This window comes from Prosopis cineraria, unplaced genomic scaffold, assembly GCF_029017545.1.
Source record: "Prosopis cineraria cultivar Desert tree isolate PC_DT_omini unplaced genomic scaffold, ASM2901754v1 PC1112, whole genome shotgun sequence".
NCBI classification, from domain to species: Eukaryota; Viridiplantae; Streptophyta; class Magnoliopsida; order Fabales; family Fabaceae; genus Prosopis; species Prosopis cineraria.
In genome coordinates this window covers 1-13,051 of record NW_026556437.1, presented here as the reverse complement: position 1 = coordinate 13,051, position 13,051 = coordinate 1, and the positions used below count along the sequence as shown (strand labels likewise).

Genomic DNA, 13,051 nt, shown 5'->3' with positions numbered 1-13,051 from the left:
ATTTTCAATTAAAAAGTATGATGATGATAACAAGAGTGATAATGATCTTGGATTGGGCCTGTTCCCTCTCTCATAGTCTAACTCCACGTTACGTTCATGTAAGTATTGAATTAAATTTTTTAGGCCTCAAAAGAAAATATTAACTAATGAGAGTGACATATTATAAAAAGAATTAGTCTTTCATATTATAATAAATTAAAATTTGAATAATTGTTATGAGCAATGTTCACATGTGCTCAAATAATACTTTTAATATAAAAATATCCTTGAGTAATAAAAAAAAAAAAGTATTCAAGACAACTTCCTTCGCTCTTTTAAATGACCATGCTTGCAATTAGCCCCTTTCCTACTTCTCTCCCCTTTGATCACCAACAAAACACGAGCTTTTGTAATTGTTTTAAATATCATTTTAGAAGTATTCCAACTCCTAAATCTCAGTGATTGATTTGAAACAGTGTTTAAAATCAAATAAACTAGATGGTAAAAACATATAAGAATAGGCCAATTAGTATTTTTTTACCATATTTTATTCCATGAATAATTTTTTTTTTCATGCAATGTATATATATGTGTGTGTTTCTATTTTTCCTAATTGTGTATCATGTAGAAAATAAGTTAACTTCCTTTAACAAAATATTAAAAAAAATGAAAGAGGAAATTTTTTTACACAAAATATTAAAATGTAATATACATACATATATATATATATATATATATGATTTGGTACTGTTTATGTAGGCTTTAAATAGAAAAAACAAAATCGAATTAATCAAATTACTGTAAAAAGTAATCAAATCAAAACTGAAAAGTGAATAAATTGAATTTAATTTGATTCGATTTTGCTTCCCCTAGTGTCATGGCTCGTCCTAATTGTGAATAATGGTCGGGCTGTTTAACCTTTCGCTGCAAAGCCCAACGCTGCGCCCTGGGTTTACGCCAGTTACCCGGTGAACCCAAGGTGAAAATGTAAAACTACAAATACCTGCCTCCATTCTTTTTGTACCTTTTCGGAAATCTCACTCCTTCATTTTCATTCCAATTTTGTGGTTGCCGGACTCTCCACCAAGGTATGGTGTGGTTTGCTGAAGACAATGAACTCGAGAATTCCAAGGATCCCTTTGAGGCCCTTGTTCGGAGTCTGAAAGTTCCAATACATCTTCATCGTTGTCACCTTCTTCCAATTTTGTAGCAGCGTTAGGGATGGTCATAGTGATGGTGACAATGGGGAAAGGCGAAATCCCGAGGAGAAAGGGCAAGTGATTAATGAGGAGATCGAAGAAGGTGAGATACGAGATTCTGATGACGCGAGAGAATTGGTTGCTAGAACTGCAGCCGCTGATGACATGAATGGCGCTGACGATGATGAAGACGACGACACCAGCGGTGGACCCATCCAGTCGAAGAATTAATGAGCTGGAGGTACTTTTCTCTGAACATTATTTATAATTGCTAATTCGAAAAATCAACTCGTCGTAGTTCGTTATGCTAGCGAAAGAGGCTCTGTATGCTTGTGCTGTTTACTAAATGTTTGTTTCAATTTGTTTACCGATTTGGCTGGATAACGAAGCCTTTCGATGCGGTCTGAGCGCCTGAGTATAGCTGAAAATATGAACGGACCTGACTTTTTTGGTTATTCATTTTCAGCCTTTTTCTTTTAAGGTCTGGCTCTTGTAAAAATGGCTCAAAATCGGGCTCAGAAGTCCTATTTAAAAAAAATAAAAAAATTAAAATAAAATTAAATATTATAAATTAATCAAAATATTTTAAAATTAAAAAATTAAAATCCACACAATATTTTAAAAATTAAACAATATATTTGAAAATTTAAACAACACACATTCATCAGTTAAAACTTAAATCCTCCTTATTCTCATCATTTACAAATAAAATATTAGATCCATTAAATGTAAATGTATTTGTTGAAGATGGAAATAAAAATTCAATGTCAATTACCTTTACAATTTATTCTTGATCAACTATAATAAATATTAATCAAATTGTGTCATTATCATCAAATATATATATGTATGTGTGTGTGTGTGTATATATATAAAATAATCAAGTTTATCAGGGCTTAGAGGTTGCCTGAGTTCGAACACTTTTTCACAAGGCTTATCAAGATCAGGCCTTCAAGCTCGATTCTTTAAAAAAAAATAATGTTTAAAGCTTGAATCCTAATTTAAATAGGACTTATAAATTCGATCCTTTAAACTCGATTCTTATTTTTGACTCTACCCCTGAGCCAGTATAATTCCTCAGCTTCTTGGGAAACAAAATCATAGTCTCTCCTCTCTACATGCTGACGGACCTCTTGATGGACCTGAATCCTGTGATTTCTTTCAAATATATGTACTCCCTTACTTTAATATTACAACACAATTTTAATTTAATCACACTATACAAAAAAAATTATATCATATAATTAAAAAAATTTAATTAATCATAATAATTATATCTAAAAATAAAAAAATTAAATTAAAATATCTTATATTAATTAATATAAGTATGTATTAATTATTTTTTATTAATGTAAATTATGAGAGACGATTTTAAAAATATATAATAAATAATTATAAAAATATATTATTTTTATTATATAAAAAAAAATAAAAAATGATAGTTTTTCTTATAAATAATAACAGAATAATAGTTAATTACTTTAAAATTGCATACTTTTTCTTATTTTTATTTTACAAGGTGTCTTAATTAGGATACTCTTATACTTACACTCTTAATTAAAATTATTTTTAAAAAGACATAATTAATTGTACTTTAAATCTTATATTTTTTAAACATCTTACTTTAAAAAAAATATTTTATATTTTTAAATAAAAAAAGTATATAAATATAGAGTATTTGTACCTAAAAATTTCTGTATTCACTTGTTTATATTTAAAAATGCAGTCTTTGACCTCTTACAATGATGTATGGAGGCGAAAATATTATGAGAAATTTTCAAAATCTTTTGACATTTCTTTCAACATAAGATACCCAGTGGCGTACCGAAAATCTTAACCCAGCGGGGTCAACATTTAATAGGTTTTTCTTAAAAAAATAATAATATTATTGTAACAATATATTTAAATGTTATATCAAATTCTTGATCGAAAAAGGTGCCTATATTTTATATTCAACAGTATTTTAAATATGATTATTTTTAATAAAAATATTATAAATAATAAAAAAGTATCTTATAAAAACTTATATTTTTCATTAATAAATCAATAAATTTATAATCTTACTGTACTAAATTTTTTTTTTATCAACTTTCAACTAATTAGAAGCAATTAAATGATTGGATAATTAAACTCATGCTTATTCCATTCGGTCCATACTATATGGTATTAGTAATTATTTTATGATTCTCAAAGTAATTAGTTAAAATTTTAATCTTTTAAAAAATCATATATCATTTTAATTATATTTTCATTAAATATCTTATAGAATTACCTTAATAATGATAATTGAAATTTAATAGACTATTTTTCAAAATAAATAAAAAATATAAAAATATAGTTAAAAAAAATAAAAACTACTAAATATTTTATATTTTAGGCCAAACATGACTTACAAAAAATGCCTACTAATAAAACTCCACCAACTGATTTACACTATCTTTTCTTGTCTTTTTTTTTTTGTTTTAAATTCTCCTCTTTATTTTGCTCCACTCGCACACGCAATCTCGCACACACCCACACTATTCTATTATTCTTCCTCTTCCTATCATTGTTCTTCTTCTCCCTACCTAACGTCATCTTTCATTTTCCGGCATGCAAACTTAATTTGAAACCCACTATTGAAATATAAACTTTCATAAGAGTCTCTAATGCTTCATCTATTATCTCCCATTTTCAAATCCATCTCCCCCTTTTGTTTCTTCCATCTTGCTTAGGGGGTTCAAGTTTTGTAGATGAGAGGGGCATCATGTAAACTCATCACACGTTAACGTGGTAATTTCAAAAATTGAGGGGAGGCATAGGCCCACCCTCATTTGAACTTAGGTCCACCCCTGATACCCACAGATGCAAGATGAGGTAATAGTTTTTATATAGCTTCTTGATTTGATCAGGTTTTAACATTGTCGAGTTTAATTAGGATAATTTTTTTAGTCCGTTTTCTGCATTTACACCAGATTTTATTTTTTCATATTCTGAATTTGTCCAATTTGTCTGAGTAAAAGTCTCTTGTTGGCCGAAATGAAGTGTTTTGAGTGCTATTATTTAATTTTGCTTCGGGGATATTTTTTAAAGTTTACAAAATTTGTAGATCCTTCCTCCAGCTCCTCAAGTGGATGTGACCTTAGAACCACACCATCAAATACTGTCAGTCGGAGTTGTCATGTCAGCAAGTTCACAGAACGTAATAGTTCTCTGAAGAGGGAAGTAATATAGTCTCATTCCAGTAAACTTTTTCACTGTGATTTTAGTTTCTTTAGTTTCCACTTTACTTGCTTAAAGATAATTTGATTGGAAAAAATTGATTAGACGTGGCATCGATCATAGTTGGAATCAACTCAACACCATGTTGAACATTTCGCAGATTATGTGTGCTAAGATCATTGTGGAGGGGCTGGAGAAGCATGACCCTTGAAAAACTGCAAGTTGCATCAAACTTCTTAAATAAATTAGAGTGTAATTGAGTATATTTTAGATCATTAAATTTTAAAAGAGTAAGCTTGAACAATTAAAAACAATTTAAAACTCATTTTCATAAGTTAAAAAATAATGTTGGTTTAAAAAAAATTCAAAGTTTAAGGTGCTTATGATTTTTTAATTTTATATAAACATGTAGAATAAAGTAAAATTGATTTAATCAAGTAAACAAGTGAGTTTTTTAAAGTTTGAATTTACTTTCACCATCATAAACTTTTAAGTTCAATTCATTCAATTTTTATAACTCATTTGACTTTAAATATTTTCATGGAAATGTCTATATATTTATTAAAAATATCTAATAGAGAATTCTAGAGAATTAACGATAGCTGTAAGATTAATTTAATTTTCACCATTCATTAAAGATGTGAGAATTTTTTAGATTCAAGAGGAGGTCAATAAATATTTCTCCCCTCCTCATTTGCAAGTATCATTGAATTCTCAAGTAATACAAGTCTCACATTCTTACAATTTTCTCAATCATCCTTTGCTCTTGAGATTTTCATTTCTTAACTTAGCCAAGCATCTTCCTTCTTGACAAATTAAGCTTATTTAGCATCTTCTATCAAAAAAAGTCTAAGTGCCACATGGATTGAAAGATTAGCCTTGTGACCAATGTTTTCAAAACCAGACTGGATACTGAATAAAAAAGGTTAACAATTCACAATTTGTATGGTTCAATCAGGTTGGACTAATGATTAAACTGGTGACATAATAATTAAATTAAAAAAATTATTTATATATATAATAATTTAAATATAAAAAATAAATATAAAATTATTACTTAACTTAAAAAACTAAATATTTTAAATTTATCATAATTTAACAAGCTACATGATATAATATCATATCAAATAATTAAAAAATTTAATCATTTTTTAAAAAAATTTGATAAAAAAATTAATTTTTTTGACAGTTTGGTTTTTAAAAATTAAATTTAATATCGGATTCGATTGCCTGTCCAAAACAAATCAAATCGGTCCAACTCCCAAAATGAATTTCACATATTAACTGAATTAAAATCCGAATTGATCTATAGTCAAATCGGTTCAACTGTCTTGTCCCATTTAATTTTTAAATCACTTCTTGTGACGTTGGGATGCTATTTGCATGTATGTTGATATGACATCAGGGAGGGAAGGTGGGAGAGAGAGATGAGAAACGGTCGCTTGGGGTCAGCACATTTGTTTATGGAAGAACTCTCATGAAAGAAGACGAGGTTTCGATATTTGTAGGTTTTGTATTTTTTTTTTTTTCCGCTTCGGTTTTTAGGACGTTGCACCTCCTGGTACCACTGTTCTCGAGGAGGCAGTTCAAGTTCCACCAATATTGCATTCCACAGCGAAGGAAAGGTAGGGAGGAAATTCTAGTATCAGAGGATGAACAAACTCGCATAGGGGGGGAAAAAAAAGTTCTTTACTCCTGAGACTAAAATTCAGTTTCGTACGTCTATTATGATCCGCATGAGCTTTTTTTGGAATCTGAGAACACAAAGCTATTAATGACCTCCAGAAAAGATCAGAGTGATGGTAGCGGTGGACTAAGGGGGTTATCAACCTGACGTATTTTCGTCATATCGGTACGTGACGTTTACGGCGATGGCAATAGGATGCGTTTAGAATTCAAATTCACATTTAATGTTGTCAGGCGCTCTGCCTTGAAATGCATGTACTCCAATTAAGCAACTCAATGATGATATATGCGACCATATAACAAAAACCTTACAAGCTTACATGATCATTATCCTTCTTGTATGGTTTATATTTCACAACTAGCAAAATTTAGTGCATGGAAATTCATTAAATAGTTAATAAGACATTCCGTAAAATTGTGTTGATAATTGATATGATCCATGATATCATCCGGCAACATGTCAAAACTCTGAACGAAAGGAGCATGAACTCTACCCCAGAGAGAAAAAAATGGGGGCAGGAAACAGAAAACTTGATAATCACACTAATGTGGCGACTTAATAGTCATGGAAAATATTATTTGAGAATCTCTTCTGTATAACGATACAGCGTGACTGCGGCTTGATCTTCAATGGTAAGCTTTTTCCCCCCTTAAAAAGAAAATATGCCTTTCTATAATAAAGAAAGGAGAGGAAAAATTTATAGAACCTGAGTTAGTAGAATACAAGTTTATATATATCATGCTTGATGCTAAAGTAAACACAGGCCCTGTCAAAATATTTTATATATAAGCTCTGAATCTGTTTCAGTCGCCATGTCATGTAGTGGAAGCTTTTGCGTGCCAAAGCCGCTCTGCGGGAGTTCAATTAAAACACATTATAGCTCTTGTTCCCTATACGCCTACGCACTCCATGATGGTTACCTCACAACAAATGGTTCTTTTTGTCTTGGATTGCAATTTTTACGAGTCAAACAGGCAGACAAATTGCAATTACTTCGTGACTGTTATAATCTCTGCTGCAATTATATCAGACACAAACATGCTACAAGCATTTGGCTTCTGGAACATATTTATCGAGAGACCTCGCCAATTAAGAGATTTATCTGGTATGCTGTGATGTCAGACGCAGTGTTCAAAGAATTGAGAGGAACACTTTGAAGAGAAACTTTCTGGTGCCAATCAGTTGTAATTATATGGATCACATAATTTTTTCGTTGGCTATTAGCAGACTACTTGGGGTCCTCGGATTGAGTCTCTTTTGGTGCCTCAAGCTGCTGTGATACCGTCATGAGTTTGCCCGGAGAGAGGAAAAAAGCAGAGATGTAAGGGTTGGATGGTGTCATTTTCATGTGAAATAGGCCAAAATAGGAAAAGGAAAAGGGGAAAAAAAAGTGGTAAAAACGAGACTCTTCTTTCTGTGGCATGCAATTTTATTGATGATATACGATCAGATATGTTCTATTGAATGCACCAACAAGCCTAGTGGCCTTTCCCATTCAAACAGCATCCCCACAGAGCCAATCTCTGTTCCAGCAAATGAAACATAGAAAATCTTGCAGATAATAATGTGTCTCATAGATACTTTATCTCCCGTGTATTGTTCAACGATGAAAAAAAGTCCCGGCTAGAAGGCGCGCGCACACATATATACAACGATAATAGACTTTTCCTCTCTAATGACCAAACAGTGATGTTGTGCGAGTCCTTCCATATCCTGCCCTGAGTTCAATCAAAATCTGAATGAATCAATTGGCACAGCGTTCTGTACATGTTGTTGGCAACTTGGCGTCCCAATTTGAAACGAATTATGCATAAGCAGTAAGCTGCCTCTAGTGCCCTCGGTCCTTTGGCATCTTCTCGGTGCCTTCATGAATAATAAAAATTGTTAGGTGGCCACCAACCCAGCTACTATATTTAACTCGTTGCCATTTCAGTTTTTTCCCACTCACCACAGTGTCCAATGAAAAACTCGGCATGTTGAATACGTTCACGCAGTAAAAGTACCTCAAACACTGCCACAGCTCACGGCAAGTGATCTGCTCATACTCCACCCCAACGCATCCGCAAAAGGGAGAGCCATACTAGTCCAAAAGTAAGATGCAGCAAGCTAAGCACTAATTTAGATTTGAATGTTAATGCTGGATGGGTTCTAGTCTTTATCAGATAATATAAAAATTTGGGAGCTCGAGCTCCTCTGTCGTTGAGTAGTTTTACAGATTTATATAATGATAATATTTTATTATCGTGGCACATGTAAATGCATAAAAATTGTAAAATGATAAAAATAAAAATAGAGAGCCCAATTTAGCAATACCATAGCGCAGCAGCAAGAGGCGTGGGGATATGGGGATGGTGAGGTCAAGTTTTTTTTTTTTGGGGGGGGGGAATCAATATGAGACGACTTCGATCGGGGCTTGAGAGACAAGTGAGAAGCAGTGCAGGTCGCTGCTTCATGAAAGTGGATGAGATCAGGCTTTGTGTTGGTAACAGAGAAGCCATATATAGCAGCAGGGTGAAGAGGCAGCTTTTGCAATAATGGAGTGTGGACTTCGGAGATGATTACGCTGTGATCGAGCAGCTCACGTTTCGTCACTATCTATTTCCACTTTCCAGCGTCGAACTTTACTATTATTGTCATCCAACATCATTCACCCTCCTGCCGACAACCTCTCAACTCCTTCCCTCGCTAAATCGGATCCCCTCCTCCAATGATGCGGCCTCAATTTTGTTAACCCTCCCACGTACACACGCGTGACATTTTTTACATTTATATGCCTGCGTTACTCTCATCTCAAGTCCTTTATATGTGCGGGACTTGTAGAAATACAACCTGATAGCACCCCATACATGTCGGGTACTGTAGTGACGAGTCTTATTGTATTATTCTCATCTCTTATCAATTTCATTCTTTGTTAGACATCTTTCTCCACCTCCGTCACAGCTCCGTTGAATTTTAGTCCGAATTATTTTTACGTTTGAACTGATGAGTTTCTAAAATATCAGGAAGCACACTACATACATGTACATGACCCCCTGAAAGAATTCGTCCAGGTACGTGAATATCAGTTTAATTAAGAAGGCATAAGTAGTCATCAATATAAATCTTGAAGCGGTCCGAAAATTTGAAAAATTTATGCGCGAATATCATGAGAGTGGCAAAGAAGAAGATATATTATGCGAAATCAGGTCAAACGAATCATCCATATTAATGCTAACGTTAACATTATTCTCTCCCTTTGAGCTCAGGATAATACATTTGAAACAGTACTCGAATCGGCTTCATATTATAATTTCCGGAATATTCGTCGACCATAAAAATTGTTGATTTGGTTGTCACTTTCCGTCAAAATCTTGAGTGCATATGTGCTATGCCATGAGTGTTGGAGATCAGCATATCGCATTTCATTATGCTAAAACTTGTTTATTTTGGGCTAGGATTTCACTTTTTTTTTGGGGGGGGGGGGGGGGGGGCGGGTTTCAAAGCTAGGATTTCACTATGCAAACTAGTAAACTTCGGCGCTCTTGAACTCGCTCCACACTAGCATTCGAGCATTCAATACGGTTCTTTAATCTTTGATACTACCCGCAGAACTGTTAAAAGCAACTTGAGGTACTGGACATGAAGCTATCATTGGCAATGATGATTTACACAGCGGGAGTTTGAATTAGACTAGGCAAGTTTTCCGAAGATATCGGACCATAGAATTAAAAAAGTTACAGAAAAAATACTTATAAAAATAATTACATATTATCTACCCATAAAAAACCTGCAGAGATGTTAACAATTTGTTCACAAACAAGATCCTTCCAAGTTACATCAATAATAGTATCTGTGCCCATTTTACGGGATATAGCAAAGTATCTATTAAGGATTTGTTCTTATTATAAAAAACATATCCTCTCGTTTTAAATTCATGCGAGATAAAAACAGAGTTAATGTTTTTTTTTTGATAAAAAAAATTAACATGGTGTAGGCTCAGTATTAATAAAGTAATACTTACGTTAAATTCTGACTCTATGCATAAATAATATTTGACATTCTAATATAACATACAAAAAATGAGATAAAGCATATCATTTCTTACTTTTTTATTAATAATAGATGGGTTGATTGATAATTAGAATTAAAGTCCGAACTTCTTACCCAAAAAAAAAAAAGAATTAGAGTCCGAGCTTTTATTTTAAATCTTGATCAGTACGGGTCTAAAAAATTCTGCAATGTCTAAGATATCACAATTTAGAATTTTTATGTTATACATAAAAAGATATATAAACATTCGTTGAAGAGGAATTTGTTTTCGTTAATTATGATCATCATTCTTCTTCGGTGACTGAATCGAAGCCTGCACATGTCGTGGAGAAAGCTAATCCATCCCACTTAGCAGTTCTCGTAATTTTTTCTTCATTTTGAGCTTGTGGCCCAACAAAAGCATTCCTGACCCAACAGGAAAAAAAAGGGGGCAAACTCGTCACTTTTCCAGATGACCCAATCCCCTGAGTCTTCGGGTCTGGACCCTCTCCTCTAATTAACTTCGGATTCCCCAGGAAAAAAAAAAAAAAAATGACAATAGATTAGCATTGCCATTTGTGAAAATCAAAAGGATCGTAGCAGCATGTATCGATCAGTCCAAGAAATAATAGCTTCAGAAATATAGGCCTAGAACTAGATACAAGAAAATCATTGCAGAGACATTATCCCACATGAAGTCTTCAATTTCTTTAAATGGAATGGAACTATGGAAGTACTATAGCTGTCTTAAACTTCAATTACTCTTGAATTATCAGTACCGATTTATCCATGTCACTTAGCAAAGTGGGAAGAAAGACAAAAGGCCTTTCCCACATCATAAAGCGAAGGGTATTATAATAAATCACGAGGGAACATGGCGAAACTCGAATAAGAAAGGCAGTCTCCAGAATCAGAGCCCTGACACAGTTTTCATGGTAATGCTACCCCAGCTATGAGAAGTTAGTTGCATGGCCTTTTTCACATGACAAGCAACAAATAAGTTCTGCGCCACAAACAACATCTGTGGAGAGAGAAAGCAACCCTTTAATCCTACACAAGAATAAGAATCCAATTTTGTTCAAGTCTCTGGCTGAGACTGAGGGTAATGGCTTACAATAAAGGCAACCATGGCGGCGGCGGCGGCGGAGGAAATAGGGGAAGATCATACGCGCTGATGTTGCTGCTGGCATTTGGAGCTGCGTTGCTTGGGTAATGGTGCTTCATAAGTTCAGGGAAAGGCGTGTTTACACCCTTCTCCTGAAAGAAAAAGACCGTGATCTCCTAGCCCTTCAGCTTTTCTTGCAGGTAATGACTCTCCTCCTTCCTCTCCCATGTCGTGTTCTTTTTCTCATCTGACGTGTCACTCTACTTGTTCGACACATGAGAAGCAACATGCATGTAACAGATCTTTATCAATTGTCTTCCTCTTAATAATTCTTACAAAGTGCTTATACTCAAATCATTCTTTTACCCTTTTGGGACGAATTTTCATAATTTCTTGCTCTAGGGTGAAAATAATATCATGGCATGTTGCATTTTCTACTCCCTTTGAAGTTAACTGCACTGAGTTCTGCAATTATTCGCACGAGGGTGGACTTTATTGTGTAGATTTGCAGTGATAGTCACGGTAACTTCGGTTTTTTTCAATTACATAGAAGGAAAGAGATCACACTAAAGAGATGAAAAGGAAGAACGAAGAAATGAAGGCGAAGATATACTCCCTGAGAAGCCAAAAGATGGAGCTTGACAGAAGAGTTCTGGAGATGAAGTCCACGATGGATTCGCTGAAAGAAGAGCAGAGAGTGATGGAATCCGCATTCGAAGAAAAGCAGAATGAGATCAAAATGCTGAGAGAAAAAGTGAGCGATTGGAAAATGAAAATCCTGAATTGATAGCTTTAAAGGACAAGTTTCGGCAGAAGGAAGCAGAGATGGAGGCCTTGAAGCACCGTTTTGAAGAGGCATTTAAGAGCCGCGGAGTAAGCAGTAATGATCGGACCATCCTTCCAGAAAGCGTGTTGGAAAATGGAACAATGACGGCGCAAGAGAAAACTCAGACCGAAAATAAACAAAGGGACGAGCAATCGCATGATCAAGCTGCCAACTATGAGGATGGTAAGAGCATTACGAACGAAGATGCAAGCAAAAACAAATTGACCAAGTTTGATGAAGATGAACAAAATAAGAGGAAAGAAATTCTGCAAGCTGATGGTGGTGCCGGTGTCACTGCAAAAGAAATGGACGAGGAATTCGTGGATGGTGAAGAAAATGTGACAATCAGAGAAGAGCAGCGTGGAAAATTTGAGGATGAGACAATTGGTGGAAGTCAGGAATTCAGTTTGAAGCAAATGGAAGATAACCCCAAAATTCCTCATGATGAGGAAAGGAAACTTGTCCGTCTAGGTAGAACAAAGGGGAAGAGATGGAGAGCGATTGTCAAGAACGGTTCACTGGGAAACAATGGGATTTCCAAAAGTCATGGACCTGTGAGCATAAGAAGCAGAAAGCTTAACAGAGACCAGCAAGATGATAAAAACAATGAAAGGGGAGAAGAGGAGATGAGTGATGACAGTCCGAGCAACAACAAGGCAGAAGAAAAAGTGCAGAAGCATGGAAGGCATGACGATATACAGGATGGCAAAACCAAGATAGTAGATGATATGAATCACCAGGTGACTGACAATGATTTTGGCGCGCACCCAGGTAAACAGACAACATGGGATGAGGACGGACAGTCAGAAAAGCAAGAGGAAACTGGAGTAGAACAAAGTTGGAGTAGAAGGCATATCAACTTGGTGGAAATGTATGCCGGACAAGAAAAGACTCCCACTCTCCATAAAGAACTCGAAAAACCAAAAGCTGCAGATGTACAAGAGAGATGACATCGAAGGGCGTGATGATGAAGATAAAAATGACGATTTCTCCGAGGAATCCCAGTCCAACTTAGCAGATGAGAATGAGCACAAAGGGGAAATGCA

At 34.5% G+C, this 13,051-nt stretch overlaps 1 long non-coding RNA gene and 1 pseudogene across 1 annotated transcript; one reads left to right on the top strand and one right to left on the bottom strand.

Moving 5' to 3' along the window:
* Nucleotides 1-7,496: 7,496 nt before the first annotated feature.
* On the bottom strand, nt 7,497-8,711 carry LOC129299298 (uncharacterized). Its single transcript, XR_008590535.1, has 3 exons — nt 8,380-8,711; nt 8,015-8,146; nt 7,497-7,929 (listed from the first exon to the last, which is right to left on the bottom strand). It is a non-coding gene; the product is annotated as an uncharacterized LOC129299298 (long non-coding RNA).
* A 2,468-nt stretch (nt 8,712-11,179) lies between these two features.
* Nucleotides 11,180-12,955, top strand: LOC129299297 (uncharacterized; annotated as a pseudogene).
* Nucleotides 12,956-13,051: the final 96 nt, after the last annotated feature.